General features: G+C 34.5%; 1 pseudogene; it reads right to left on the bottom strand.

Moving 5' to 3' along the window:
• Positions 1 to 449: 449 nt before the first annotated feature.
• On the bottom strand, positions 450 to 2,068 carry LOC109154730 (annotated as a pseudogene).
• Between the last annotated feature and the right edge of the window lie 13,872 nt (positions 2,069 to 15,940).

The raw sequence follows: 15,940 nt of genomic DNA, 5'->3' as shown, positions 1-15,940 counted from the left end.
TGAGATATATGTAAGTAAACATAAGTAATTAGACCATTATTAGACAACAGAAATTTCAAAGTAAAAAAACCAGTTCAGTCCACATAACATCAGTACAATGATTAGTTGATGGACCATGGTCCACCATAATGTGTGGATCAAAAATAAAAAGTACATTCCATAGCAACAATGTGTAGATTATTTATGCAAATAAAACGTAAAATTATTTTAAAGTACATTTAGAATATACTAAGGTTAAATTATGGAATAAGGGTCAAATAGGCCATTGAACTGCACACGATAATGCAATTAAGCCACTGAACTCAAAAAAACTACAATTAAGTCCTTAAACTAACTCATTTCAAACAATTTGTCCAATTTATAAGTTTTCACCCTTTTTAACAGGTTACCCAACTAAATAATTTTTTTAAATAATTAATTAAAATAAACTAAAATTAAAAAAAAAAAAATCACACGCCTTCTCTCTGTCTCTCACTCTCTGCGAAGGTGCTCGTGTTCTCCATCTCCTTTCCATCATCCGCGCCGCCGCCTGCGGCCGCCTTGATGTACCGCACCAGAAAAACGTACGGCGTCGGAACCGTCAAGTACCATTCCAGCTTCCCGAGAATCGTCTTCTCCATGGCCAAAACCTGACTCCTAACATACGCATTGTCGAAAATCATGATGAAATCGTTCACGTCCGGCGCCCAGATTTCCTCATACTTGCAGGCGATCAGCATCGCGCTTATCTCTACCAGCTGAAGCTCCTTCCTGGAAACCGTCTTCATCGAAAGAAATCGATCAATCAGGTTAACAGTAAGGTAGAAAGTTTCCGGCATGAGCTCAAACTTCCGGTGAACTTCCACCATCCAATCCACAAGAATAGCTCTCATCTTCGCGTTGTTCTCTGGCTGAGCCGCCATGTAATCTCCCACTCAACCTTCTTCCTAAATCACACAGAAAATCAGAAACCATGTAAGTAATCTTTTCAGGCCAGTCAAGCCGCTGACAAGCTGCTCGATAAAAAGCTTGATTCGAGATCGGTCAAATGTACATTATTTTATATAAAATTGGGAAAGTGAAAGGAGGAGAAGCCATTGTTGGACCTCTGAGAGCTTGTAGAATTTGTAGATATCTTCAACGTAGTCAAGCACAACCAATTCATTGCCAGAATCTGCTGCATCAATCTCCAGGATTTGTTGGACCTCTATCTCTCCTCTCTGCGAACTGCAAACTGTGCGAAGCGGAAGACGGAAGTGCGGAACGCTGGAATTGCCGACTGCGAACTCCGAGTCTCCGACCAGCGACCGACGACCTGCCAGTGAGCTTTGGTCTTCTCCAGTTCTCCCGGTCTCTCTGCGAAGTCGAAGCGGAAGTGCGGAACTGCCGATTGCAAACTCCAAGTCTCCGACGGCGACCTGCTCGTTGCCAGCTCCGGCCTCTACTGGCTACTCCGGCGGAGGCTATGTTTTTTTCAAAAAATATATATTTATTTTAGTTTATTTTAATTTAATTATTTTTTAAAAAAATTTTAAATTAGGTGACCTATTAGAAAGGGAAAAACCTGTAAATTGGACAAATTGTTTGAAATAGGTTAGTTTAGGGACTTAATTGTAGTTTTTTTGAGTTCAGTGACCCAATTGTATTATTGTGGACAGTTCAATGGCCTATTTGACCCTTATTTCTTAAATTATTTTATACAAAATGTAACGTTAGGGAGCCAATAATATAACTTTAGTAATTATCTGATTATTAGACAACTTAAATTTATAATGTACCTTCAATGGAAAAGTAATATAACTTCAGTACAAAAATAATGTCCTTTTAATATATTAAAAATGTACCTAATATACATGTAATGTTACAATTGTGTGGACCATGGTCCACACAATAATTAGTCACATAAGTAATATATTATCCTATTAATCTAGTACATACCACATAATTAATTAGACCATTCTACTAAATAAATTGATAAGTGATTAAAATAAGACCAAATAACATTTATTTATAGCATTGAGGCCTAGGCTGACCCATATGATTGAAGCCCAAAACAATGACCCATACCTGGTCCACTCACCTGACCCATTTAGCCGAAATATAAAAACCACTCATTCGATTGTTCGGCTTTTATGATTTAGAGATCATCGTCAAAAACCCTAAAAGCTAAGTGAATCTACTATTTTTTCTAATTTATTCCCGTTTATGCTATTTTTATTGATTTCTTAAGATTTTGTTTAATGCATGTTATTTTATGTTTTGATTTATGTTGGAAATATCTTACTGTTTTTTATGAGAATGCATTCGGGCCCAAATTTGAACATTTGTGTGTATGTTATTGACCTTCTGTTAGGGCAACCCCAATAGGGGATTGTTCACGTTGTTTTAGGTAAAATGGATGAAGTGGAGGAGAGAGGAGAGAGGAGAGAGAAGGTTGTGGTAGTTATGTTAATTGAGGGATTTTGTCAGGATTTTGGGGATTTTAGGGGGTTTTGAGGGATTTTGAGGGGATTTTGTTAGTTTTTTATTTTATTTTTTATTTTTACTTTTCTTTTTTTCCTTTTCACCCATTTCTCTTTTCTAATCACACCTGCAAATTCTCCTCAAAATCCTACCACTATTGAGGATGCCCTTAGTGTCTAAGATAAGTTCCAGAACACTCCCTTTCTTTGTACATTAGTATGTTAGCTTTTCTCTAATTTAGGGCAATTTGCTTCGTATTGATCATACATATTATTTGTTTTTCGATTGAAGCAGTTAGGGTTTTAACTAATTTCAGCAGATCTTCAATTTCAGGGATGAAGTGTTCATAAGTCTACCTAGAACACCCTCATTGGCAAGCTATGCAAAAATAGTTAAGGTAAACCTTGATCAGGGCAGGTAAACAGATATAAATTTGTGCAGTGAAGTAGAAGATGTGAGGTAAACTAAAAATTACAGTATTTGATGATTTTATGTTACCTTTGTAGTCGATTATATGCTTCCTTTTGCTTCTACAAAAAAATGTAATTATACATATGTATAGACGGCGGTTCTTACATTGAACCACCGTTTATTCATATGTATTGACGGCGGTTCTTACATTGAATAGACGGCGGTTCATTGTAGAAGCAACTATTTTCCTCATCTGTGATATGATGTTTTGTACATTCCAATTCTATGTTGTGATTGTATTAGTGGTATGCATAGTTGCTCTAAGTTGAAGTATTTATTGGTTGTTTAACATTAATATTTTGACAGAAATAAGAATGATTAAAAATAATGATTATGACTGTTCATTTTTTTTTTTTGGAAAAACAACAATGCAATCTACTTTTTCTGTAATTGAATACACATGTTCCCCGTTAAAATTTGTTTTTAAATATTTTTACAGTGGTGACTAACACATTTTTTAAGCCTTTGACAAATGATCAAGCTTTATTTCTGATGCCATTATTGTACACCGCATTTTAATGAATGGCAGATGACGATATGCTAATTCTGATGCCATATTGTTAATTGTTTTATACATTTAGAATAATTTTGTTGAAATATGTGGATTCAAATGCTGTTACTTATTAAATTTTTAAAAGTGACAGTGTATATGATTTTTTTTTTTTTGAATCCAACTACAGTTGAAAATGTGAAGTGATTTATCAATTTGTCAGTTTTATGTTTTGAGTAGATTATCTACTCTATACTGACAAATGATTACAATCATATTCTGATGTCACAATATTATTTCTGTAAGACATTTTGAATCATTCTGTATTAAAATGTGTATTTGTTGATTGTTATGAGTTGTTTAAGACATTCTGAATGATTTTTTTAGTAAGATGTTGATTAAAATGCTGTAAAATCATATATGTTACTCATCTATTGTGACTGAAAATGTAAATTACATGATCTTATAGCCAATGATTGTAGATTTGTTAATTTGCCTCATTATTTTTGTAGATTATGTGTCTGTAAATTTTTGTATGATTTATTCGAGTTGAGATCTTAGATGTTCATTAATTATAGTTGTCAAAAAACTTTTTACTTCAAAAGTTATCTGAAAAACAGTTTATTCTTTATTGAACTTGCTATGAGTGTGTGCTATTTAATTTCTTCTTTAAATAATGGTGTTCACAACTGAGTAAGGATGTAGATTCTTTATTGATTATTTCTGAGCAAATTACTATCATTTTTGTTCCCAGAATCTGGCCAATGAAGAAAAAGATTTCTGATGCACATTTTTTTTTTCCAGTAGTTTAATTTCTATTTGTACATCTTTTTAAGTTCATAAGCATTTGTGGTGTATCAATAGACTACAGCCATGGTAAAAATGCTTTTTGAAAGCACTTTGTAGTATATTCTTATAATTTAGTCATCTCGACAAGTGTTTACTTCCCAAACTTTTTTCCCCTTTTGCAGTTATAAGTGTTCATTTCACAAAATACATCCCAAAAATTCCAACACTACAAATTAATGTACAAATTCTCAAAACTCATTTTTATATGTCAACAAACTTCTATTTAACAAAATCAAAAATTTTAAACATTCATAATGAACTGGGCATATAATTAGAGAAACTTGTTTGGTTCATTAAGTTCCATTCCAGTTGAATACTTTAGTTCCAAAAAAAAAAAAAGAAAGAAGAATTGAAGTGGTATTTTACAATTTCTAATACATAGTGGACTATAAGTTTTACCGTGCTTATAATCTAGTCAGAAAAGTACAGTCCTGCTAATACACATTCTAATTTAAGTTTTAAAATTCTTAAAAACTCATTTAATTCCAGAAGTTGTCTGGTCTTCTACTTTTTTTTTTTTTTTTAATTTACTCATCTTTAACACTTGTCACCTCTTATTAATTTAAAACCATTTTTTAGTTCAAGTTCAATTCAGGCATCAGATTATAATAAAATCTTATGCATGAATTATAAACTTTCATGACCTGAAGTATTTTTTTTTAACTATTTGCATATATGAGTAATTAGTCCAACCAAAGTGAATGCCATTTTGAACTGATTGTCATTATAACCTTACAAATGATTCTCTAAGTTTTTTAATGTCAATTTTGACTTTAACTTCTTCTTCTTCTTCTTCTTCTTCTTTTTTTTTTTTTTTTTTTTGATGTGGTTTGGTTACAGAACTCTGTAACAGAAGCTTTTTTCTGAGCAAACATTTTTATTCATAACTTCATTCATAATCTGATATATATTATACTATAGTTAGTTATGTTAATTTGTGGATTTGTTAAATTATGTGATGCCTACTTTGATTGTTAAATCCTAATTTTGTACAACTTTTAAAAATGTTGTCATTTTTGGGAGTTGGATTTTTTTTGTTTGCCATTTATCTTATAAAGTGCAACTGTTTATGTTAGATAAGAACTGTTTTTTTTTTTTTTAAGTCATTGTCCAAGTTGGAATGATATCCTTGTTTTTTTTTCCTTAGGTTTGTAATATATCACTTCCAAGTTATATAGGCATTAGACAGACAAAACACCTAAATTAGGTAACAAAATGTGAATAAAAAACACCTAGTACATTATATCTCAAAATTGAGTACCTTATGAGTTAGTTATATTTTTAGTGAATTAGAACTACAATTCATTAAACTTAGATTACATTTTTGTAGACAAACAAAATTTTTTAAAGCCTTCCCATTGTCTATACATACCAAGACACATTCTAAGTACTATAATTCCAGATGTTTGTCTTCAAGACATTCCAGTTCCAGGTGGCTCTGATTGTACTCATGAAACTTGCCATAAACATCATTGAAGTAAACATCCTAAAGGCATTGTTAAACACACACACACACACACACACACACACACACACACACACAAAAACATAGCTAATAATAGCAACACATCTAAAATAAGATAACAAAAATAGAATATAAAATAGGAGCACAGAATAATAACCTAGGTAAATAACCAATAAACAGTTAAGATGTAGATAAAAAACCATTGAAGTTTCTGTCCTTAAAACATAGTTAAACAGAAAATAAAACATAGACAATAATAGCAACCAATAAGAAAATAAGATCACAAAAACAAAGTATTTAATAGGACCACATAATCATAAAATCCAACAGATAGATTGTCTTTACAGTTTTGTTTCAACGAAATAGTAAATGGGATGTCAAAATAAAAAACCAAAGCACAGTTCAAAGTGCTTAAAATGTTCTTCACAAATCTTTATCAAATACTTCGGTTCATTTTTTCCTTCTTAATGACTGTTGTAACACCCCGTGTTACTATCTTCAAACCCAGATTAATTATGTCATTAATCCCGTTAAGGAATAGTTAAAAATGATTTAATCCGGTCAGGATCCCTTAATTAATTAATATGGCCCACGGAGGACCGTGGACCCTTGTCTATATTAAAGACCTTAAACCGGTTAGGAATCAAGAAAGTAGACCTTTTACTATTCAGATTCTAATTAGAATCCCTAACTCTATAAATAGGGGGATTAGAAAGCAATTAGAACCCTTCCCACCTATAACTAAATCACACGGAAATCTTCCCTAGAAACCTCTCCACCACCAAGCCTAGGAAGATCAATCGAAGGTGAATTTTAGAGAAGGACCTTAGTAGCCAAAGAAAAATTGATTAAGGCTAAGAGGTAACCCATGTCTTACAAAACCTATTTTCCTTGCTATATCTTATTTATTGGCTCCTTTGATAATCGTATGTATGTTCTTGTGATTGTGCCTTGTTAGAGCTTGTCTTTAGGAAATTGTGGTATGGATTCTTGTTATTCTTGATGTTCTTGGGGGCCCTGTGTGGTCTTGGTATGTTCTTGTATTTAATTGTGTTAAGAGCTTGTCCCTAGGATTTATTTGGTGAATCTTGTTATTGGATACGCTATTGGTGTTCTTGGGTGGGTTTATGCATGCTCGGATGTTATTCTAGGTTTAAGTTTGTCGTTGAAGCTTGGTATGATTGAGTTCTTGAGGTTCTTGATGATATTGAATTATTGTGCATTTATTCTTGATTCTTGACATGATTAATACTTGTATTTGTGATTTAATTGTGTTAGTTTCTTGGCTTAATTCTTGGGATTCAAGTCTGGTTGTGTAATATAAACACAATAAGGAGAAGAAGAAATAGAGAATGGAGAGGGAAAGCAGATCATCATCTTCATCTACACCATTTCCAATTACAATAGTATATATCTCTATATACAATATAAAGGCAATAATGAATAATGAATACACATAAATGTGAATAACTATTACAACGGTTACAATTGGATAATAATGTCCACCATGATGATTTGCTTATAACACTCCTCCTTGGACATTATTTGTCAACAATCTTGCTTCGATAAAAACTTGCTAGGAAAACCCTGTGGGAAAAACCTAGACAAGAAAAAGTACAATAGAAAATATATTAATGCCTCATTAAAAACTTCACTAGGAAAACCACGTGGGAAAAAACCTAGTTGGAGAAAAGAGTACATGATATATGTAAAAACATATATTGTATTGGTTGCCTCATTAAAAACCTTAACTTAAGAAAATCCTGTGGGAAAAACTTAGCTAAGGGAAAAAGAGAACAACCATAAGCCTTCTGGGCACAATCGGCATAATCTTCAGGATTTTGGGGTTTGTCTACTTAAGTAATTATTTTGTAACTTTTCCCCATTTACATTCATATATCAAACTCATGCCTCGTTAAAAACCACACTAGAAAAACCCAATGGGAGAAAACTAGTGAGGAAAAGAGTACATGATATTTATGTATTTATGTGTTGCAAATACTGCGCAACTGTTAGTCTTTTATGACTTAATCTTCAAGATTTTACATTCAATCTTCCGGATTGATTCGAGTAAATGTACTTCCCGTCTCCCCCTGAAGATAACAATCTTCAAGTTCTACATATATTTCAAAAATTTGAAGAAATGAATTGGACAAATCTTCTTGATTGTCATTAGAGTAAATATCTAATAATCTTATGGCTCTTCTAGAGCTCATATAACATTTGTGCAACACAAGTGTTATTGTCCTTATTTTGAACATTTAGGAAAATTCATTGTATAACCAATTTGGACTTGGCATTGCGGGGATCAAACAAAACAGCCAGTACCCAAGTAGTCTATTAAAACCGTATCATGGTTTCTTACATAAACGTCATGTCTTTATATCTCGAAGATACCGGAGGATATGTTAATCATTATTCAAGTACTTCATTTTTAGGGGGGGCACTAGATTTTGCTAGCAATTTCATTGCAAATATGTTGCGATTATAGAACTTCTGGTTCAAAATGGTGCTCCAACGATAATGAAGTAAGGGACTTCGAGTCCAGAAAGGTTCCTTATCTGCTTCAAGAGATTATTAGGCAACCTTTAGTTTGATAAAAACATGACACTTATATGCATATAGACATGTGAAAAAGTATTTTTAGATGTAGGCTGACTGGTGTATAAAAAAAATCTTCAAAGAAAAACTCGATCTTCAAGTCGAGATAATACTTATAGCTTTCACAAGCTTTTTATTTCAAAAGTCTCAGTCTTTAAACATGAACTGACATTATCAAGCTCTTTATATATTTCATTGATGTTTACACCATCAATTTTGACTGAGATAATAAATAATAAATAAGTTCATTATCAACCCTTTATCGAGCACACAATGGTACATATTATTTCTTCAATGAGGATATTAACTCCATTCGCAACCCTTTAAAGAGTAAATAATGACACATAATAATACTTAAATAAATCCTTATTTCGAGAATTATGAATCCATCCAGGATTTCTCAAAATAAATTTAACTGCATATCTAAATTTATTATTCTGCCAATTGTATTATGTAGCGGAACTTAATGCCATTTACCGTGGGAGAGTATATTTGATTAAAATCAATTATGGGTCTCTGCGTGAACCCATAGGCTACAAACTCGCTTCATCACCTCATTATTCTTATTTCTCTTTCATGCACACACCCATATGTAAACTTCAGGGTTAACGCTCAAATGGTGCATTATTATAAAGAGAATTATCCATTTTAGCGAGTCGAGCTATGCCTTAATTGCTCCTTTATACGTTAAATAGTCATGGCACTTCCGGTGCCTAACTCTGGATCCAGATTATTATCATATAACGGAGCAATTTGTAATGGCATTTGTGTTGTCGACAACTATAACCTTTTTATAAATGTCTCCCACATTTGTAAAAGTAATGACAATTTCTAAAACAACCAGATTCTATACATTTCCCAAAGATATTTGAGGCTGTACATGTGATGCCAAATGTAAAATTGGTACTGGGATTCTATACATTTCCCATAACACTAGGACACATTTCCCAAATGTAAAATTGACTTGGTACTGATATTAAAAAGTCAATTGTTATTTGTCCAAATTCAAGATTTTTGGTTGTGCTAATTTATTATAGCATTGTTTCACATGAGTCTTTGACATTGAAATAAATTTCAAATTTCAGTATTTAAACAAGATGATTGTGCCTAATTTTTAATATAGTTTTGCCCAGAAGGTAAACACTAAGAACACTAGTTTTTATTGTCACCCTTTGTCGTAAGCCCTCTATTATGCATATTTGATCGGAGAGGATCCATAGACCCTAAGTCAATCCCTGAAGGATTACCATGAGTCTATAATATCATTATGATCCCCCAATGCATACAATGCATGATCCGATCAATTAATTCTTGGTTATCTGGAAAGTTAATTATTGAATTTTACTTCTCAAAGTTCACTTCCCAGATTTTACTACTTAGTTTTTACTTCCCTAATTTTACCTCCAGGATGTTACCTTCCGGATGGTACATGAATTCATTGTACTCCAGTAGAAGTACATGACCAAAACTATTTTAAACATTGTCATCTATGATAGTCACATTGTACTCCAGTAGTAGTACATGACAAAATTATACTAAGTGCTTTGAGTGTCGTCGATTTTTTTAAAAGACAACAACACTTAACTTTTGTGGAAATATACTCTTTGAGCTTTAAACCTTCCATACTTGACAATGTGTTTGGTCATTGGGCTATTTATCTAATAAGGTCTGGAAGACCCCTGATGAGATTGATTTTTGGATGACTAATGACTCATGAATGAAGTCTGCAACTTCTATTTTTTAATGCAATGCTACTATGCAAAATGGTATGTGCTTAACAGCTAAAAGTGAGTCACACCATGTTGGTTTGCCTGAAGCAAATAAATTGCTAATATTTGGTATTTAATCTCCCTAAGATTGTCGAATGTTTCAATCATTTTGTTCAATGTGTATGCTTGCCCTATCTGATTTTATATGCCACTTGTGGTAAATTTCATATACATTTGACAACTTATTTTGTTGTGATAATCTTTACTTTTTTAGAGACCCATTTTTTTAATTATGGCATGACCAATTGGGTCTCTTAGGACAAACATAATGAGTTAGATATTACAATTTCTTATCCACATGAGTACTTTATAGAGCATGTGTGAAGGAAAAATTACTTAATTATCTGTTTTGGGGATATACTTTTGTTCTAAATCCAAATCTAACTCACTGCATATCACAAACCAATCTTTCAAGGATTGTTATGCCTAGTACATGGTTTAAAAATAAACATTTCCTTATCTGCGTTATTATTTATAGTGCGCAGTCTATTTCAAATATATCACCACCACAGCGTACCTCTAAAAAGGCTACCAAAGAAGCCTCTGTCTCTTGATTAGCTAATACCAAGAGCACATGATAGGAGAGCAATACATATCCTTAGGTACGCTGACTGCATACTTAATTAATGAAGATTGCTTCTCGGCATTAGGGGGAGATAAGAGTTCAAATTTAATAGAATGCCAACAAATTTCATAGAATGAAAATATCTTCATTATTTAAATCCATGTACTAGTTAGACTGAACTGGAAGTTTAAAAGATAATCTATTTGCGATATTAGCAAATAATCTGCTAAATACATATATTGATCATACTGATCATAAAAGAGTGACTAGGTCCCATATACCTTCCCCAGCTTGGACCAAATATATCGATACTCCTTGATACCAGAAGTATACGAGATCCATCGGTGTAAGAAATACGAATCATTATACTAGATCTAGTATTAAAACATTGTCACTCTTGAAATAGCATTGAATATTTTAGTCATGAAGACGCTCGTCCAGATGACGAGAAACCCTAGTCAATTTATAGGTGCACCAAACAAACACAATACTAGGGATGCGGAATGACCAGATCAAAATATCTTTGGGAAATGTATAGAATCTGGTTGTTTTAGAAATTGTCATTACTTTTACAAATGTGGGAGACATTTATAAAAAGGTTATAGTTGTCAACAACACAATTGCCATTACAAATTGCTCCGTTATATGATAATAATCTGGATCCAGAGTTAGGCACCGGAAGTGCCATGACTATTTAACGTATAAAGGAGCAATTAAGGCATAGCTCGACTCGCTAAAATGGATAATTCTCTTTATAATAATGCACAGGGGGTGCTTCAACATCCTCGGAAGGCATCACTTCTATTGGAGTACAATGAATTCATGTACCATCCGGAAGGTAACATCCTGGAGGTAAAATTAGGGAAGTAAAAACTAAGTAGTAAAATCTGGGAAGTGAACTTTGAGAAGTAAAATTCAATAATTAACTTTCCAGATAATCAAGAATTAATTGATCGGATCATGCATTGTATGCATTGGGGGATCATAATGATATTATAGACTCATGGTAATCCTTTAGGGATTGACTTAGGGTCTATGGATCCTCTTCGATCAAATATGCATAATAGAGGGCTTACGACAAAAGGGTGACAATAAAAACTAGTGTTCTTAGTGTTTACCTTCTGGGCAAAACTATATTAAAAATTAGGCACAATCATCTTGTTTAAATACTGAAATTTGAAATTTATTTCAATGTCAAAGACTCATGTGAAACAATGCTATAATAAATTAGCACAACCAACAATCTTGAATTTGGACAAATAACAATTGACTTTTTAATATCAGTACCAAGTCAATTTTACATTTGGGAAATTTGTCTTAGTGCTATTATCATATAATTAGTGCTATAAATTTTTCGCCTTCTGGGCAAAATTATATTTAATATTCATGCTATATATATCACAATATTTAAGCTCGCTCATATCATCTAATTGATATCACAAGAGCAAATTAGGATTAGCAACGACATGTGCAACCTAATGAAAATCATGTTGAGAATTCATGCTATAGTGATAAATCTCAACAATTATGGCCTATAGCAAGTAATTAAGTACTAACAAGAGAAACAACAAATTCTCGTATATATATGAGCCTAATCAAGATATTATATGCTTAAAATTGTCAAATAAGGAGAAGCATATACAATATGTGATATAATTGTCCCTTATGTTTTGGACACTAAAAACTAAATTAAAGAGAACAACTAGACGCAGCCACGAGTTCGACTTGTTGTCGAAGGATAACACGAGGTCACGCAATGACATATGCCACAACACATAACTAATATGCATAATAGTAATACAACAGTACAACACCACTAATAAAACAAATCAAATCCAGGTAGTGTGGTTATAAGCTAAGTAGCAATACTGGGGAGCAATAATCAGGCATAAAACTCACAAATATGCCATGCAATTAACTTGATGTGTGATAGCCACTGAAAATAAGTTTACTATTAATAATCCTTATTAGGGCATATCCTTCAACAAGAGCATATTAAGGGCATTTCTATTTTCTATAGCCACATGAAGCTCCTGTAAGTAACTAAGCAAAGCTCATAATACATACCTTGTTCTTGGACATTAGTCCTACTCTTCACAACTCTATTATTCCTTATCTTGTTCCGTTAAGATGGACTCTATTCAAGAATTAGGATTCACTATACTGTATGCCTACTCACATAATTGGCATTCACAGTATTTTCCTCAAAAAGCATAGCAGTATTCAGATCATATACACAAAGCTATTATTCAAATTTTGCATTTTGTTGGGTTCAAGTGATGCAATGTATAACTTTGGGAGTTATCAAAGCCAATAATCTGACCTTTAATAATGCTGTTATGAAGATTCCGGGAATAAATGAACAGAGCTCCAATAACCTCAGTGCGCAGGAGAGCAGTTACGATGGACGAACAACCTCTTCAGTATCCTAGCATTAAACTTGTTCTCTGTTCTCCGCACCAGAAAACAATAGACCATAATAGTGTAATACTACTGGGCATGCTCGCCTTGGCCATGCGAACTATTTTTTTTTTTTTCGGGCTTCGCGAGATCTCTGCTGCTAGGCTTTGGGTTAGGGATCGTAGATGGAGGCTATGAAGATGGTGGGTCGGCGGCCTTGGATGCACTGACTCTGACACCGGCGAGCGGCCAACCTGCGATCCTGGCAGCCTCCATCCGATTCAATCAACGCCATCCAATTCTCCCAGGAGGCGATCAGATGTGTACTGGCCAGCGAACCTCTACCAAGGTCATCGGAGGCCTTCGTCCGGCCTTCCCATGGTGATCGCTCAAACATGAGAATGATCGGATGACTTGGAGAAGTCTCACGATCGTCCCCAGGTTTCATCAATGGCTTGGCCGGCGTTGGGGATGCGTTGAGAACTTCCGTCGCGATTGGTGACAACGGCGACGATGACCCGAGACCATCCCCACCACAGGCGTTGGCGTTGCCTTCTAGGCCAGGCGGCGGCGGAGCTGGTTCTAGGCGACGAAGCTGCCGACTTCCACTTCGATTGCCATCTACGCATCTTCATTGAGTCTGGCGAGCGAGTAGATGTTGACGACGCAATTTGGAGTCGCGGGCCATGGGCGACTTCGGCAGTGAGGGAATATCAAAATCCCAAGGGCACCAAAGCGCTATGTTGTTACATCAACGCCTATTGTTTTTCGACATTCTGGATTGCATTCTAAGAAAATTCAGAATGCAAGAAAATTATTCTGAAATACCTCTCACCAAGGATGTAGAGCAAAGTGCCGATAACGTGTTTTATAATATAAATACAATAAAGAGAAGAAGAAATAGAAAATGGAGAGGGAAAGCATATCATCATCTTCATCTACACCATTTCCAATTACAACAGTATATATCTCTATATACAATATAAAGGCAATAATGAATAATGAATACACATAAATGTGAATAACTATTACAACGGTTATAAAGAAAACATTATTGTAGACATTATTATTTATTTTGTAACAGTTGTAACTGATATACTTATTACCATTTATATGCACTTATTATTGCCTTGTACAGATAGATATATTTGTATAAGAAAGATTGATGAATGAGAAGATCCTTGGTTTTTTCCTCTCTATTCTCTGTATAATTCTTCTTCTTGTTTATTGCAATTTCTATGATTTTCTAACATGTTATCAGCGCTTTGCTCTACATCCTAAATGTTATGGCCTGAGTTTTTTTTTGAAATTGTTATGGCCTGAGTTCGATTCATTTGTGTTCAACAATCTGTTGCGTTCAATTGTATAGCAATTCTGAATTTCCTCGATAGTTCTCGAGGCGGCCAGTGTTCCGAAGAATTCGCTCGAAACCGATCACTGATCAGACCAGCCTCTGAGGATCGGGGCGCTGCACTGGCTCTAACACTGTTCTATGATTGTTGATCAACCGGCTGGATTGCCGGAAAAGTATCCGTCGACGAAAACTAGGAGGGTCTACGAACGCCGGATGAATGATCGGAAGGGCCTTTGAGGTTGAGGCGTGAGATGGCCTCCGGTGAGACTGTGTAACCCGCACGAACAAATCAAGAGGAAGAGAACTATGGATTCTCCATAGACAATTGAAGAATTTCTAGATTGATCAAAAATGTCTTCTCCTTGATCCCTATACTATTTCACTCGTCCGATTACCTTTTCATCAACAATGATGTCTCCGTAGCGGAGGGAATTGATCTGCGGCGGGCAGAGAGAGCATGGCAGAAGGATAAACCAAACGAGCCCTCTAGGATGCTCGCCGGCGTTCATCAAGGTCTCGATCTAAGGCCACCAAACAGCTGCAATGAAGGAGCTGTGATTTTCCTTTTATGACATCCCAGAAAGTCAAATGAAGCCACAGAATTTTTTTGTGATGGATATGAGTACAACCAGTTTGAGTTTCTGGTCTAGAACAAGCCTGCAGATGGATATTTACAATCAGATTACAAAGCTGCGCTAATGGGATGCAGATTCATCACTCGTACATGCACCTTATTAAGCACTGGCCGGCTACGCACTAAAAAGTTAAGTACCTATATTTAATTCTTGCGTGATATACATATGGATTTTTGGTACTGCCTATAAACGAGTGCTCGGTTATCGTGCTAAAGGCACAGACCACCCCTTAGACTTCCTCGCTAAAGGCTTGGGTCAGGGTATAAGCGCCGCTGTGTCATGTTAGAGCTATACGCGCTAATCCATTGGTAGTGGTGCTAGAGGCACGGACCATGCGAATGACAAATTGGTGCTACCATGTTGGTGGTTACGGAGTGGGGCATGTAGTTTCTCCGGAGGAATAATGGAAGCGATTTAAGGGTGGCCTGAAGGTACAGGTTGGAATTGATATAAGGATGGATAGGAGTAAAAGTTGGAACTTGGTATAAGGTTGGAAGATGGATTGTGTGTTCTGACGATTACTTGCTAATTAATTGTTATTGGATCCCATTGTTTGCCTTCATTTGTTATTTAGGTGCTTGCCAGTTTTTTATAGTTTGCAAATATAGGACGCATGTTAGTGGTATTCGTGTTGTTGATTCGTTGTCAAGTTCTGAGTCTCGATCTTGATTTGAAATCTAGTGTTGCCTAAGACTATATATGTACCCCAGTTTCAAAATGATTTCCTATATTTATATTAATTGTACTTAACGCGTGGGAGTGGTGTGATACCTGGCTTTTCTAGCCTTTCTAAAATTAGGAAGTCTTACTTTTCAAAATTATTACTTCTTTCTGATCGAGCCATTTTGATTGAGCCATTAGAGAATCTCATCTCTATTATATTTGTCCTTATAAATAAA

Source organism: Ipomoea nil, unplaced genomic scaffold (assembly GCF_001879475.1).
Source record: "Ipomoea nil cultivar Tokyo-kokei standard unplaced genomic scaffold, Asagao_1.1 scaffold2653, whole genome shotgun sequence".
In the NCBI taxonomy this organism is placed as follows: domain Eukaryota; kingdom Viridiplantae; phylum Streptophyta; class Magnoliopsida; order Solanales; family Convolvulaceae; genus Ipomoea; species Ipomoea nil.
Note: the sequence above shows the minus strand (reverse complement) of the source record. Positions and strands in the feature narration are given on the sequence as shown.